Source organism: Mustela nivalis, assembly GCF_964662115.1.
Source record: "Mustela nivalis genome assembly, chromosome: 7".
In the NCBI taxonomy this organism is placed as follows: Eukaryota; Metazoa; Chordata; class Mammalia; order Carnivora; family Mustelidae; genus Mustela; species Mustela nivalis.
The window spans coordinates 94,901,570-94,916,665 of record NC_139026.1 but is presented as its reverse complement, the minus strand read 5'-3'; the positions used below and the strand labels follow the sequence as shown (position 1 = coordinate 94,916,665).

General features: G+C 39.4%; 1 pseudogene across 1 annotated transcript; it reads left to right on the top strand.

Moving 5' to 3' along the window:
- Window positions 1-2,573: 2,573 nt before the first annotated feature.
- Window positions 2,574-8,262, top strand: LOC309870331 (RNA transcription, translation and transport factor protein pseudogene; annotated as a pseudogene). Its single transcript has 2 exons — window positions 2,574-2,597; window positions 7,215-8,262. The product of its transcript is annotated as an RNA transcription, translation and transport factor protein pseudogene (transcript).
- The last annotated feature ends 6,834 nt before the right edge of the window (window positions 8,263-15,096 follow it).

The following is a 15,096-nucleotide window of genomic DNA, read 5'->3' as shown; positions in this document are numbered from 1 at the left end:
TGGGTGGCTCAGTGGGTTAAGTCTGCCTTCAGCTAAAGTCATGATTGATCCACGTCAGGCTCTCTGCTCAGCAGGGAGCCTGCTTCTCCCTCTCCTTCTGCCTGCCACTCCCCCTGTTTGTGTTCTCTCTCTGTGTCAAATAAATAAATAAAATCTTAAAAAAAAATTTTTTTTGAAAAAGGATCTCTTCCTTGGGATAGCAACAAGTTATAGAATTTGATTATATTCAGCAAACATTTTTCAAGAGCTTTCTATAGGCTAGGAGAACACAAAGTTGGATAAATTTTGGTACCTACTTTCTAGAAGCTCTAGAAAAAGAGACAACATTCAACAATAATACAGTGTGATAAATAGGAGAATACACAGAGCACTGTGGAAGCAGATAAGGGACCCCCTATGTCAGTTGTGGTAGTGGGGGCAGGGAGATGGTGGTCAGGAAGGTTTCCCAGAGAAGATGACTACTAGGCTTCCATCCTACAAAGATGAATAGGAGTCCTCCAAATCTACCAGGTTCTGCTGTACTCAGGTCTCCCCTGGTGACTTCATTTACTCTTGTGATTTCAACAACCACCTCTGTGCTAATAACTTTCAATGTTTCCCAAGCCCAGTCATCTCCAAAACCTGCCCATCCAGTGTCTCCTATTTGTATGTCATTTTTCAAATTTAACTTGTTTAAAACCAAGCACTGGAAGAGACCCAAGCCTTTGATTTTTATAGTAATCATATAATTTTTATCCTTATTCATTATATGGGTGGATATCACTTCCTGTATGAATTACTTCAAAAGCACATTAACTGGTCTCCAGCTTGGATCTCTCTCCACCACAAATTTCCCCAGTCTGTCCTACATACTTATATCTTCAACAAGATTTATCTTCTTTAAGTCCAATGTTTATGTTATCATTTCATTGAACAACATTTAGAGGTTCTGTTTGCTCTACCCAAAGGAGACCAAGCTCCTTCATACAACAGTCAAGCTAGTTGTTGTGGTTTGAATATTTGTGTTCCCCACACCTCTTCATTCATGTTGAAATTCTAACCCCCCAAAAGTGATAGATTTAATAAGTCAGAACTTTGAGTGGTGAATAGGACTTGAGAGTGGAGCCCTCCTGAATGGGATTTGTGCTTTTATAAAAGAGACCCCACAGAGCTCCGTAGATCCCTCCACCATGTGAGGTTATAAGAAGTCTGTGACCTGCAAGAGGGCCCTCACCTGACCATGCTGGCACCTGGACCTTGGGCTTTCAGTCTCCAGAACCGTGAACAATAAATTTCTTTTGCTTATAAATTACCCTGTCTGTAGTATTTTGTTATAGCAGCCTGAATGGTTTAAGACAGTGCTCTCTGTTCTGGTCCTGAATGACTCTATATTCTGTGATTCCCTTAAATGCCTTTTACAGCCAAATTCATCCACTCAATGTTTATTTCCTGAATATAGCTTATGCTTTAAAAAAAAAAGAGAGAGAGATTTTATTTATTTATTTATTTGACAGAGAGACAGTGAGAGCAGGAACACAAGCAGGTGGAGTGGGAGAGGGAGAAGCAGGCTTCTCTCTGAGCAGAGAGCCCTATGTTGGGCTCAGTTCCAGGACCCTGGGATCACAACAAGAGCTGAAGGCAAACACTTAATGACGGAGCCACCCAGGCATCCTAGCTTATGCTTTTCTACCTCAGTGTCTAAGTTCGCTATTATGATGCTTTCTATGTTCAGATAACATTAAAGGCAGAAAACATACATGACAATTTATATTTTAATATATAAAGAGCTCTTACAAATCAACAAGAAAAGACAGCCACTCCAACAGAAAAAAATGGCAAAGTACATAAACAGCAATTCCAGTTGATATGGTTGGATTTAAATCTACCACTATGCTGTTTGTTTTTTATTTGCCCTATTTTTTAAAAAAAGATTTTATTTATTTATTTGGTATGCACAGAGAGAGAGATCACAAATAGGCAGAGAGGCAGGCAGAGAGAGAGGGGGAAGCAGGCTCCCTGCTGAGCAGAAAGCCCGATGCTGGGCTTGATCCCAGGACTGTGGGATCATGACCTGAGATCATGACCTGAGCCGAAGGCAGAGGCTTTAACCCACTGAGACACCCAGGTGCCCCTGTCCTATCCAATTTTGTTTCTTGCTAATCTTGGACTGAGTATTTTTATCTTCCCTTACTAACTATATATATATTTATTTAGTAGCTGCACTAAGGCTTATTATACACATCCTTACCTTACCACAGACTGCCTTCAAATAATATTATATGATTTCATGTGTAATGTAAGAAATGTATAGTAATACTTCCATTTTCCCTTTGCACATTCTTCTTGCTATTGTTGTCATACATTTAATTTCTACATATATCCTACCGTATATTGTTACTATTTTTGTCTTAAGGAATCTATTGTTTTTTTTTTATTTACTTAAGGAATCTATTGTTTTTATTTATTTACTTATTTTAAGTAATCTCTACACCCAATGCAGGGCTCAAACTCACAACCCCAAGATCAAGAGTTGGATGCTTTTTTTTTTTTTTTTTCAAAAGATTTTATTTTTTTATTTGTCAGAGAAAGAGAGCATGCACCAGCAGGCCGAGTGGCAGGCAGAGGCAGAGAGAGAAGCAGGCTCCCCACTGAGCAAGGAGCCCGATGTGGGACTCAATCCCAGGACCCTAGGATCATGACCTGAGCTGAAGGCAGCGGCTTAACCCACTGAGCCACTCAGGTGTCCCAAGAGTTGGATGCTTTACTGACTGAGCCAGCCCAGTGCCCCAAAGAGTCAATTATCTTTTATTTATTTATTATTTATTATTATTATTGTTATTTATTTTATTATTATTATTTTTTAAAGATTTTATTTGTTTGACAGAGAGAGACACAATGAAAGAGGGAACAAGGAGGGGGAGTGGGAGAGGGAGAAGCAGGCTTCCCACGGAGCAGGGAGCCTGACGCAGGGCTTGATCCCAGGACCCTGGGATTATGACCTGAGTGGAAGGCAGTCTTAATGACTGAGCCACCCAGGCACTCCTCAATTATCTTTTAAAAAACTTTTTAAAAGTGTCTTTTATATTTACCTACATATTTACTATTTACATTCCCTTAATTTGTTTGTGTTGATCTCAGTTTCCATTTGGTATTATCTTTCTTCCATCTGAAGAAACTCCTTTGACATTTCTGGTAATTTAAGTGATAAATTTTTTCAGCTTTTGTTTGTCTTAAAATTTGTTTTTTGTCTTTATTTTTACATCCACTGAAAATACTATCATAAGTCAATACTTTTTTCATTTAGCACTTTAAAGGTGTCAATCCATCGTCTTCTGTCTTGAATGTCTTTGTTTTGTTTTATTTTTAAAGATTTTATTTATTATTTGACAGAGAGAGACACAGCAAGAGAGGGAACACAAGCAGGGGGAGTAGGAGAGGGGAAAGCATGTTTCCCACTGAGCAGGGTGCCAGATGCAGGGCTCAATCCCAGGATCCTGGCATCATGACCTGAGCCGAAGGCAGACGCTTAATGACTGAGCCACTCAAGCGCCCCGTGTCTTGAATGTTTCTGATGAGAAGTTAATGCTTATACTTGTCTTTGCTTCAGTATTTTTTATTTTTTTAAAAAGATTTTATTTATTTATTTATTTGACAGAGATCACAAGTAGGCAGAGAGGGGGGCAGAAAGAAGGCTCCCCAATGAGCAGAGAACCTGAAGCGGGGCTTGATACCAGGACCCTGAGATGATGACCTGAGCCGAAGGCAGAGGCTTAACCCACTGAGATACCCAGGCACCCCATTTTGCTTCAGTATTTGTATCTCTTTCACTGTCTTCTTTTCAGATTTCCTTTTTATCATTGGTGTTCATCAATCTGATTATGCTGTGTGTCTATGTAAAATTTTTTGTTTATCGTGCATGAGGTTCATCAGATTATTTGGATCTGGATGTTGATATTTCTTCACTAAATCTTGTGAACTTTTTGCCGTAATTTCTGCAAATATTCTTTTCTGCTCTCCTTGTTCTCAGTGCTCCAAATTACATATATGGTAGAATATATGGCTTGATATCATCCAACAGATCACTGAGGCTCTCCTTATTTCCCCTCCAGCTTTCTTTTCTCTCTGTGCTTCAGTTAACATAGTTCTAATTTCTTTTTTTTTTTTTTTAAGATTTTATTTATTTGTCAGAGAGAGAGCACGAGCGAAAGTGAGCACAGGCAGACAGAGTGGAAGGCAGAGTCAGAGGGAGAAGCAGGCTCCCTGCGGAGCAAGGAGCCTGATGTGGGACTCGATCCCAGGACGCTGGGATCATGACCTGAGCTGAAGGCAGCTGCCTAACCAACTGAGCCACCCAGGCGTCCCAATAGTTCTAATTTCTATGTCTTCAAGTTGACTGATCTTTTCAACTTCATCATCTAATTTTCTGTTAAGGCCATACAATGGTATTTTTCATTTCTTTTGTATAGTCTCTATATCTTTCCTCATTGGATTCATGGTTTTCTTTACATATGTAAACTTATTACAGATTTTTTGAAAACTTTACCTATTAATTGCATAATTTCTATCATTTCTGGATCTATTTTTACTGTCTAATTTTTCTCCTGGCTATAGATCACATTTTTAAAAAAAATTGTTTATTTATCTATTTATTTATTTGATGGTTGGACGGAACTTGTTTATTAGACACTGGACATTCTAAATGTTACATTGTGGAATTTCTGGATTTTATTGTCTTTTGTGAAGCTACTGGGCTTTGTTCTGACAGGCAGTTAATTTACTTGCATATCAACTTGATACTTTTGAGGCAAGTTTCTAAACTTTATTAGGGCAGGTATAAAGTAGCTTTACTCTTGAGTTTGGCCAGTTTCAAGAACTCTCCCCTCTCATGCCATGCATGTGCAGCCTACTGTTCAGCCAAAGACTCACAGGACCTCTATGTAAATTTGTGGAGCTCTTTCTTTGCATAGTTCCCTTCTCTCCAGTACTCTACCACACAATCCAGCCTCCTCAGCCTCCTTCAAATAAAAACTCTGTCTTCTCACTTTAACAAAATCAGTGTACTTTGCTTGGATTTCCCATCCTTGTGAGATATACATATAGATATAGATAGATAGATAGATAGGTGATAGATATAATCTGATGAGAAATTATGGCCAGATAGTTGGGATAATTGGAAGGTACACATAATTTGGTTTTTCCTTTTTTTCTTAGGGATCACAATCTTATGCTGCCTTTGCCCAATATCTTAAAACAGTAGTTTCATATATTTTGTGCAGTTTTCTGTGTGTGTGTGTGTGTGTGTGGTGGGAGGGCTAGTCTGAGCCAGTTACTTTGTCATAGTCAAAAATAAGAAGAAGATTCAATTTTCACTTGATGTAGAATTCTAGGTTGACATGTTTTCTTTTAGTACTTGAAAGATGTCATTCCATTGTCTTCTGACTTGTATTGTTATCTTTGTTTTCCTATGTGAAATGTTTCTATATCAGAAATGAAAAGTAAGGGGTGTCTGGGTGGCTCAGTGGGTTAAAGCCTCTGCCTTCAGCTCAGGTCATGATTACAGGGTCCTGGGATCAAGCCCCACATCAGGCTCTCTGCTCAGCAGGGAGCCTGCTTTCTTTCCTCTCTCTCTCTGTCTGCCTCTCTGCCTACTTGTGATCTCTGTCTTTCAAATAAATAAATAAATAAATAAAATCTTAAAAAAAAAAAAAAAAAGAAAGAAATGAAAAGTAAGGGGCACCTGGGTGGCTCATGGGTTAAAGCCTCTGCCTTCAGCTCAGGTCATGATCCCAGGGTCCTCACATTGGTCTCTCTGCTCTTTGGGGAGCCTGCTTCTCCCCCACCCCCTGCCTGCCTCTCTGCCTACTTGTGATCTCTGACTGTCAAATAAATAAATAAAATATTTGAAAGAAAAAAAAAAGAAATGAAAAGTAAAAAACCAGATACACTTTATTCTTATGTTATTAAGGAAAAAAAAAAAAAAGAGCTCAGTGTGGTAACAGGGAAATGGATACATTCATACTTCTCACGGTATAAATTGTCAAAGTGTTCTTGTGGGAACAATTTGATCTAAGATACTAATCACCCAAAATATTTTTCTAGGCACATAGGAGAATAAATATATATAAAAGAGCTTTTTAATTAAAAAGAAATAGGAGTCTGCTCCCAAATGCACCTATAATTCAAAATGTCACACCCATACCCCCAAACTATGCCCTTCAACTCCAGTAACCCCTAAGTCTTCTTTGATGTGGATATTAGAGGGGAGCAAGTTGGTCGAACTGTCTTAGAGTTGTTTGCAGATGTACTCAAAACTGCAAAAAATTTTCGTACCTTGTGTGCAAGAATAAAAGGCATTGGGGGCGCCTGGGTGGCTCAGTGGGTTAAAGCCTCTGCCTTCGGCTCAGGTCATGATCCCAGGGTCCTGGGACCGAGCCCCACATCCGGATCTCTGTTCAGCAGGGAGCCTGCTTCCTGCCCTCTGCCTGCCTCTCTGCCTACTTGTAATCTCTTGTCTGTCAAATAAATAAATAAATAAATAATCTTTTTTTTTTTTTTTAAAGATTTTATTTATTTGACAGAGAGAGAAAGAAATCACAAGCAGGCAGAAAGGCAGGCAGAGAGAGAGGGGAGGAAGCAGGCTCCCCGTGGAGCAGAGAGCCCAGAGGCTTTAACCAACTGAGCCACCCAGGCACCCCTAATTTATTTATTTGAAAGGAAGAGAGAGCACACAGGAGTGGGGGAGGAGGGGTAGATAGAGAGGGAGACTCAGAGTCCCTGCTGAGCAGAGAACTTCTTTTTTTTCCAGCTCCTGGGATAGTGACCTGAGCTGAAGGCAGACACTTAACTCACTGAGCCACAGAGGTGCCCCTGATATATATATAATTATTTTGTAATTATGTCGTAAAACTCCCAAACAAACAAAACCTTGGTCACTTTTAGAGGTTTCTAGGTTATCAACTAAATATTCCTAAAACTTTATAAATAGAGGAAAATATCAAACATATACTCTAACCTGTAAAGGACCTAATAATTAATAAGAGAAAAAAATTTTTAAACCATTTTTTTAAAGATTTTATTTATTTATTTGACAGACAGAGATCACAAGTAGGCAGAGAGGCAGGCAGAGAGAGAGGAGGAAGCAGGCTCCCTGCTGAGCAGAGAGCCCAATGCAGGGCTCGATGCCAGGACTCTGGGATCATGACCTGAGCCGAAAGCAGAGGCCTTAACCCACTGAGCCACCCAGGCACCCCGAGAAAAAAATTTTTTTAAGTAGGCTTCAGCCTAGGAGTGGAATTCATGACCTTGAGATCAAGAGTCAGATAACTTGGGGCCGGTGCCTGCACCGCCTGCTCCTCCTCGCCTGTCCTCTCCCGAGACGCGGGGACCATCTTCGACGCAAGCTGACGGCCCTTGACCACCACAACCCGGCTGGCTTCAACTGCAAAGATGAAACAGAATTTAGAAACTTTATTGTTTGACTTGAAGACCAGAAAAATCAGACACTACAAGATTGAAGACAGAGGTAATTTAAGAAACATCCACAGCAGTGACTGGCCCAAGTTCTTTGAAAAGTATCTCAAAGATGTTAACTGTCCTTTCAAGATTCAAGATCAACAAGAAGCAATTGACTGGCTTCTTGGTTTAGCTGTTAGACTTGAATATGGAGATAATGCTGAAAAATACAAGGACTTGGTACCTGGTAACACAAAAAATGCTGACAATGCAGCTAAAAATGCAGAGCCATGATCAATTTGGATGTAAATAATCCTGATTTTAAGGCTGGTGTAATGGCTTTGGCTAACCTTCTTCAGATTCAGCGTCATGATGATTCCCTGGTAATGCTTAAAACAATTCGCATTTTGGTCCAGGAGCGCCTGACACAGGATGCAGTTGCTAAAGCAAATCAAACGAAAGAGGGCTTGCCTGTTGCTTTTGACAAACATATTCTTGGTTTTGACACAGGAGATGCAGTTCCTACTGAAGCTGCTCAAATTCTGCGATTGCTGCATATAGAAGAGCTCAGAGAGCTACAGACAAAAATTAATGAAGCCATAGTAGCTGTTCAGGCAATTATTGCTGATCCAAAGACAAAGGGGAAAGTTGGAAGATGAACGTTTTAGGATTTCAGTTTCTCACCTACTTAGCACAATTGGGAACCATGTATGCTTTGGCATGTGTTTGGAAGTCAAATGTCACATTTTCAAGGGAAGAATCCTAGAAATTTGACTATGTTCTCGAGATTTACCATCATTGCTTTTTCTTTAATAAAGTTCAGGAAAGTGGGGGGGGGTGGGGAGAGTCAGATAACTTGGGAATTTTTTTTTTTTTTTTAAGAAAAATCATAGCTAACAACTGCAGAAGGAATTAGGGAATTTGAAAAATCGCAAATAGGGGACATCCACGTTTTATATGAAGTTTATGCATTTTGACAGATCCCTTTAAGTAGAATACATACTTTTGGAACAAATTAGTCATAGAACCTTGTAAAGGATTCGTGTAGGTGAGGGGCCCTGAAGCTTAAAATTCATTAGCTTCATGGTAAGTCTACCTCTGCCCAGTTCTGCTAGACCCAATTCTTCCTACAACTTCCAGTGATCTCTTGGTGAAATTTTTCACAAGATCGAATGTCTTAGATAATCTATTGATTCCATTTTTTGTTTGTTTGTTTTTTGCTTAGTGACATCCTCTGGAACCTACCTTGTGCCTGTTTGTCTGGACTGGTTGCTCTCTGGACCACTTACATAGCTGATGTCCTGGGACTTCTCTTTGACATCATCCTAGGAATGATTTTCACCTGTCTCATGTGTAAATTCCCATGTCCTTGATCTCAGGTTTTCCTCTTTCTGGGCTTACTTCCTCTTTCTGGTAGAGAACACCTTTACTGAGAAAAGGCACATAGGAGATAAATTGTTTGAGAGCTTACATTCATGAAGATGCCTTCCTTTATTCTACTCCACACTTAGTTTATGGTTTGGGTATCAAATTCTAAATTTAAAATAATTTCCATGTAAATTTTTAAGGCATTGCATCTTTGTTTTCTGGCTTCATTTTGTTGTTGTTGTTGTCATTGTTTTGTTTTGTGTGTGTATTTTAGAAAATTTACTTTATTTGAAAAGTGTATATAATACATCCCATGATATAAAATTCCAAACATAGTAAATTTTTAAAGGATCATAATGAAAAATATAAATATCCATTTTCTTTTCCTATGTGTACCTTTTGTACGTTTATTGTCTTTTCCTAGGCTTGCATTTTTCTTTATTTTACAACCTGACTCATACTTAGAGTAAAAACATTTCAAATATCATAGACGGGTATAAAGCAAAAAGTAGAAATTGCCTTCTCTCCAGCCGCTCCTCAGATACTGATAAATATCTTTTCACACTTTCAACCACCTGGTTATATTTTTGCTTTTTTGCATAAATGGTTTCACATTACACATGTTGTTCTGTAACTTACTTTTTTCACTGAATACCATAATGGAAATCTTTCATGATACTATAAGTTAGAGCTACGTCATTTTTTAAAAAAGCATCTTATTCATTTATTTGAAAGAGTGCACACAGGAGCAGGCTGGGGGGAGGAACAGGCAGAGGGAGAAGCAGATTCCTCACTGAGCAGGGAGTCCAACACAGGTCTAGATCCCACAACCTGGGCTAAAGGCAGACACTTAACCCGCTGAAACACCCAGGTGCCCCTACTTCATTCTTTCTAATGCTTGTACTTTATTCCTTTATGTATCAATATCTATTTAACCAGTTCCCTCATGATGGCTCTTCAAAATATTTCCAACATTTTATTAATAAAAATAATGCCACAGCAAACGTGTTAATAGCTTATTTAGACAAATGAGGTTATTGTATTGACTTATATATCCTACAATCCTCCTTTTAAAAATCAGGTTTTTAAAAAAGATTTATTTATGTCTTTTAGAGAGAGAGAGAGCATGTGCTTGTGTGCAAGTGGAGGAGGGGCAGAGGGAAAGAGACTCTCAAGCGGACTCTCTGATGAGCCAAGCCCCAACTGAGGCTCGATCTCATGACTCTGAGATCATGACCTGAGTGGAAATCAAGAGTTGGATGCCCAACTGACTGAGCCACCCAGGTGCCCTTAAAACTCAGATAGATACTTTTAATGAAAGTTGAAGTATTGAAAATGACTAATGGAATATATATGGGTAACGTGAATTTGATGGGAAAGAATCAGAGTTTTAGCAATCCGATTTTTATTAAGTAATGTTCATGTCAACAAACCAGAAAGCCATGTAAAACTAACTTTTATGAAAGACTATGACTGAGTTGGTGACCTTTATCTAAATTAAGGCTACTTTCTCACTATGGAATTTTTCTCAAGGGTTCCACTGAATTTCCTAAACATATGCTTTCTGTTCCATGCTCAGAAGCTGCCTGGTTTATCTCAGTTGTCTTAAAACTATCAGACCTGTTTGGTAGCAGGTGATGTTCATTTTTAAGATTTAAGATGTTTCTAACAAAATTTTCTGCCTTCAATGCTGCATTGAGAAAACAGATGTCATTTGATTCCCAATCCTTTATACATGACCTGTGTTTTCTCATCAAAATCTTTCGGGATCCTCTCTTTAAGGTGATGATGTGATTGGTATATTTTTAAATTATTTAGTCAATAATTTCCTCCTCCTTATTTCTCTGTTCCCCTTTCTAATATTGAATCTCTTTTGGACTGATACTTGGGCTTTTATGCCTTTACACTTCCTTATTTATTTTTTTTAAAGATTTTATTTATTTGACATACAGAAATCACGAGTAGGCAGAGAGGTAGGCAGAGAGAGAGGGGGAAGCAGGCTCCCTGCTGAGCAAAGAGCCAGATGCAGGCCTCGATCCCAGTACCCTGAGATCATGACCTGAGCCGAAAGCAGAGGCTTAACCCACCCGAGCCACCCAGATGCCCCACTTCTTTATTTTTTTTATAAGATTTTATTTTTTTAAGTAATCTCTACACAAAACATGGAGTTTGAACCCACAACCCCAAGATCAAGAGCCACACGCTCCACCAACTGAGCCAGCCACACACCTCTGTGCCTTTTCATCATATCTTTTTAAAAGATTTTTGACAGAGAGAGAGAGAGAGAGAACAAGCAGGGGGAGTTGCAGAGGGAGAGCAGGCTCCCCAGCAAGCAGGAAGCCTGATGGAGGGCTGGATCCCAGGACCCTGGGATTACAACCTGAGCTGAAGGCAGATATCCAACGGACTGAGCCACTAAGGCGCCCCAGCCTTTTCATCCTATTGTCAGTCATTTTGTTCTATTTTCTTGGAGATTTCATTTACTTTAACTTTGAACTTTTCTAAGGGATTTTTTTTTTTTTTTTGGCTACCAATTTTTAATTTTCATGACTACTTTCATTTTATTTTTAAAGATTTTTAAAGAATCCTGGGTGTGCTTAGATGGCTCAGTCAGTGGGTGTTTGACTCTTGGTTTTGGCTCAGGTCATGATCTTCAGGTTGTGAGACTGAACTTGCTTTGGGCTCCCTACTCAGCAGGAAGTCTGTGTCCCTCCCCCTTAGTCTCCCTCTGCCCCTGGCCTGCGCAAGCGTGCTTGCTCTCAAATAAGTAAATCTTTTTTAAAAAATTGTATTCTGTACTTGTTTCATGGTATTGTTTTTTTAATCTTTCTGAAGATATGAATTATATATATATATATATATATATATATAAAGATTTTCCTGGGGCACCTGGGTGGCTCAGTCGGTAAGCAGCTGCCTTCGGCTCAGGTCATGATCTCAGGGTCCTGGGATTGAGCCCCACAGCGGGCTCCCTGCTCAGCAGAGAGCCTGCTTCCCCCTCTCCTTCTGCCTGCTGCTCTGCCTAATTGTGCTATCTCTCTGTCAAATAAATAAATAATCTTTAAAAAAAAATTTCCTGTTGTTTAGTCCCTTTGTTTTTTTCCAAGTCCTGCCCTTCCTTTACTGTTGTTTGTTTTGGTCTCAGTTTTCCATATTGGAAGCTTTTCTCAGATTACCTTGCGAAGTATGAATTGTGACTGTCCATTTATCTGAGAGTTTGTAACTGAAGAAAAAAAAAAAAACAGAGAAACAACCAAAAACAGTTAGAAGCTCTGTGTGTTTCAAAGGTCTGTTGATAGATAAGTTTCATTGTGGGGTGAGCAGGCAATGGGTTGACTTTTTGTTGAGGGAATCCCAAGTATCAGTAGCTGTAAGTTTCTCTGGAGCTACTCAATCTCTCCAGAGAACAGTCCAGTTTTCTGTGTGGTAGGTCAAATTGTGGCTGCTAGGTTGCCAGCAGCTGGGAAGGAAAAGGGGTCTCAACGCTTCAGTGTAGCAACTGCAGTAGGCACAAAAAAATACATCCCCCACAAGACACATTTACTTTCTAGTCCCCAGAACCTGTCAATATTATTGAGTGACTATTTCCTTGTATGGAAAGATGTAAGGAAATTAATGATCTAATGAAGAGTTTATACTGGATTATCTGGGTGGACCTAACGTAATTACACATATCCTTATAGGAGAGAGGCCATGTGAAGGAAGCTCGAGACCGAAATTGGAGTGATGGAGCCATAAGCTGCATCTAGAAGCTGAAGAGGCAAGGAATACATTCTTCCCTAGAGCCTTTGGAAGGTGTGTGACAGCTGACACTTGGTTTTGAACTTTTGTTCTCCAAGCTATGAGAGAATAAATCTCTGTTGTTTTAATGCCACTAAATTTATGGTAATTTGAGAGTGCAGTCCTGGGAAATGAATACCGTGACCTTCACTTAAACCCCTGTTTTCAGTCTGATTTCATGTCCTGCTCTCCTCTGGGTCCTCTGGCTCAATTTCTCTGGAGGAAGAACTTTGTATTTCCTCCTGGGAAGTTCCCTGAGGAAGTTATCTGGCTGCAGAAACATGGGAAAGGGGATCTTATATAAACTATATAAACTGTCCTTTTCCACTGCCATGCGAGGGACTGGTGCCTCCAAGCTCTGAGGCTTCTGGAATGGGGGTAGGTTGGGGCTGTAAATTGGTTGGCTTTTTATTGGTTTCATCCACTGTGGGTATTTAGGCTTCAACTTGTTCCAAATTATGAAGTTGTCCCTCCTCTATTGGATTTCCTTCTTCCAAAATGTGGTCATCTCCTATAGACTGTTCAGACTTTTTTCCTACTCTCCTTGTCCTTGTGGGTTTGTTTCTTTTTTATTCCCTTACTAGCATTTTTGAGGAGAAAATATTCTCTCTCTTTTTTAAGATTTTATTTATTTATTTGACAGATGGAGATCACAAGTAGGCAGAGAGGCAGGCAGAGAGAGACTGAGAAGCAGGCTCCCCGCTGAGCAGAGAGTCCCAGGCGAGACTCCATCCCAGGACCCTGGGATCATGGGAAAATCAAACTGATTTTTTTTTTCTATTTCCGAATTTACAATTTTTTTTTTTTGAGATTCATTTATTTACCTTAGAGAGAGAGAGAGAGCATGAGCAGGAGGGGCAGAAGGAGAAGGAAAGAGATTCAAAAGTAGACCCCATGTTGAGTACCCTGAGTCCAGTCCTAGGACCCCAAGATCATGAATAGAGCCAAAACTAAGAGTTGGACGTTTAACCAACTGCACCACTCAGGCCCCCTCTATTTCTGAATTTTAAATGTTTATTTGATAATAATGGCTTCTGGGTTTTGCTTCATGCTTAAGAACACCTTTAAAGAATACTTTTATGATTCAATAACTTGCCTTTCAATCACTGCTTGATGTGCAATTTATTTGAGTTCATTTAATGACATAAGATCTAACTTTTCTTTTTCAATGGCAAATAGTGACCCTAATTCTACTCACTGAAAATCTATTCTTTCCTCACTGACTTGAAATATCCTATCTATTATATGTGCTAATTTTTAAAAAAGATTTTATTTATCCATTTATTTGACAGAGAGAGAGAAATCACAAATAGGCAGAGAGACAGGCAGAGAGAGGGGGAAGCGGGCTCCCTGTTGAACAGAGAGCCCGATGCGGGGCTCGATCCCAGGACCCTGGGATCATGACCTGAGCTGAAGGCAGAGGCCTTAACCCACTGAGTCACCCATTTGCCCCATATGTGCTAATTTTAAAAAAAAAAAAAAAAGGTTGTTTCGTTGATTAATGGGTAATATTATTTCTAACTTTGGAAGGGCCATCTTATATTTGTTCCCATATATACACTAGTAATATTTTTTAAATTAATAAACTTTATTTTTTTAGAGCAATTTTAGGTTCACAGCAAGGCTGATTTGGTACAGAGAGTTCCTATATACCCTTTACCTCCAAACATGCAAAACTTCCCTCACTATTGACATCCCAATCACAGTGATAACAATGTTGAACCTATATTGACACATCATTATCACTTGCAGTCCATAGTTTACATTAGGGTTCACTCTTTTTTTTTTTTTTTAAGATTTTATTTGTTTATTTGACAGAGAGAGATCACAGGTAGGCAGAGAGGCAGGCAGAGAGGGAGGGGGAAGCAGACTTCCCGCTGAGCAGAGAGCCCGATGAGGGGCTCAATCCCAGGACCCTGAGATCACAACCTGAGCCGAAGGCAGAGACTCAACCCACTGAGCCATCCAGGTGCCCCTAGGGTTCACTCTTGCTGTTGAATGTGCTATGGGTTTTGACAAATGTATGATGACATGTATCTACCATTGTAGTACCATACAAAATAGTTTCACAGCCCTAAAAGTCATCTGTATTTTGCCTGTTTGTCCCTTCCCTCCCCCAACCCATGGCAACCTGTATCAGTAGTTTTGCCTTTTCCAGAATGTAATATGTAACCTTTTCAGATTGGTTTCTTTCAGTTAGTAATATGCTAAGATGTAATAACATGGTTCCTCCATGTGTTTTCTTGGTTTGATAGCTCATTTCTTTCACTACTGAAAAATATTCCATAGTCTGGATGTATTTATCCAGATTTATCCAGATAAATTTATTTATCCATTCACTTATTGAAGGATGTTTTGATTAGCTTCTAAGTTTTGGCAATTATGAGTAAAACTGCACATAAACATTCATGTGCAGGTTTTTGTGTGGACATAAGTTTGGCTTCATGTGGATAAACACCAAAGCATGTGATTACAGGATTGTATGGTAAGAGTATGTTTAGTTTTTTTTTTAATTTA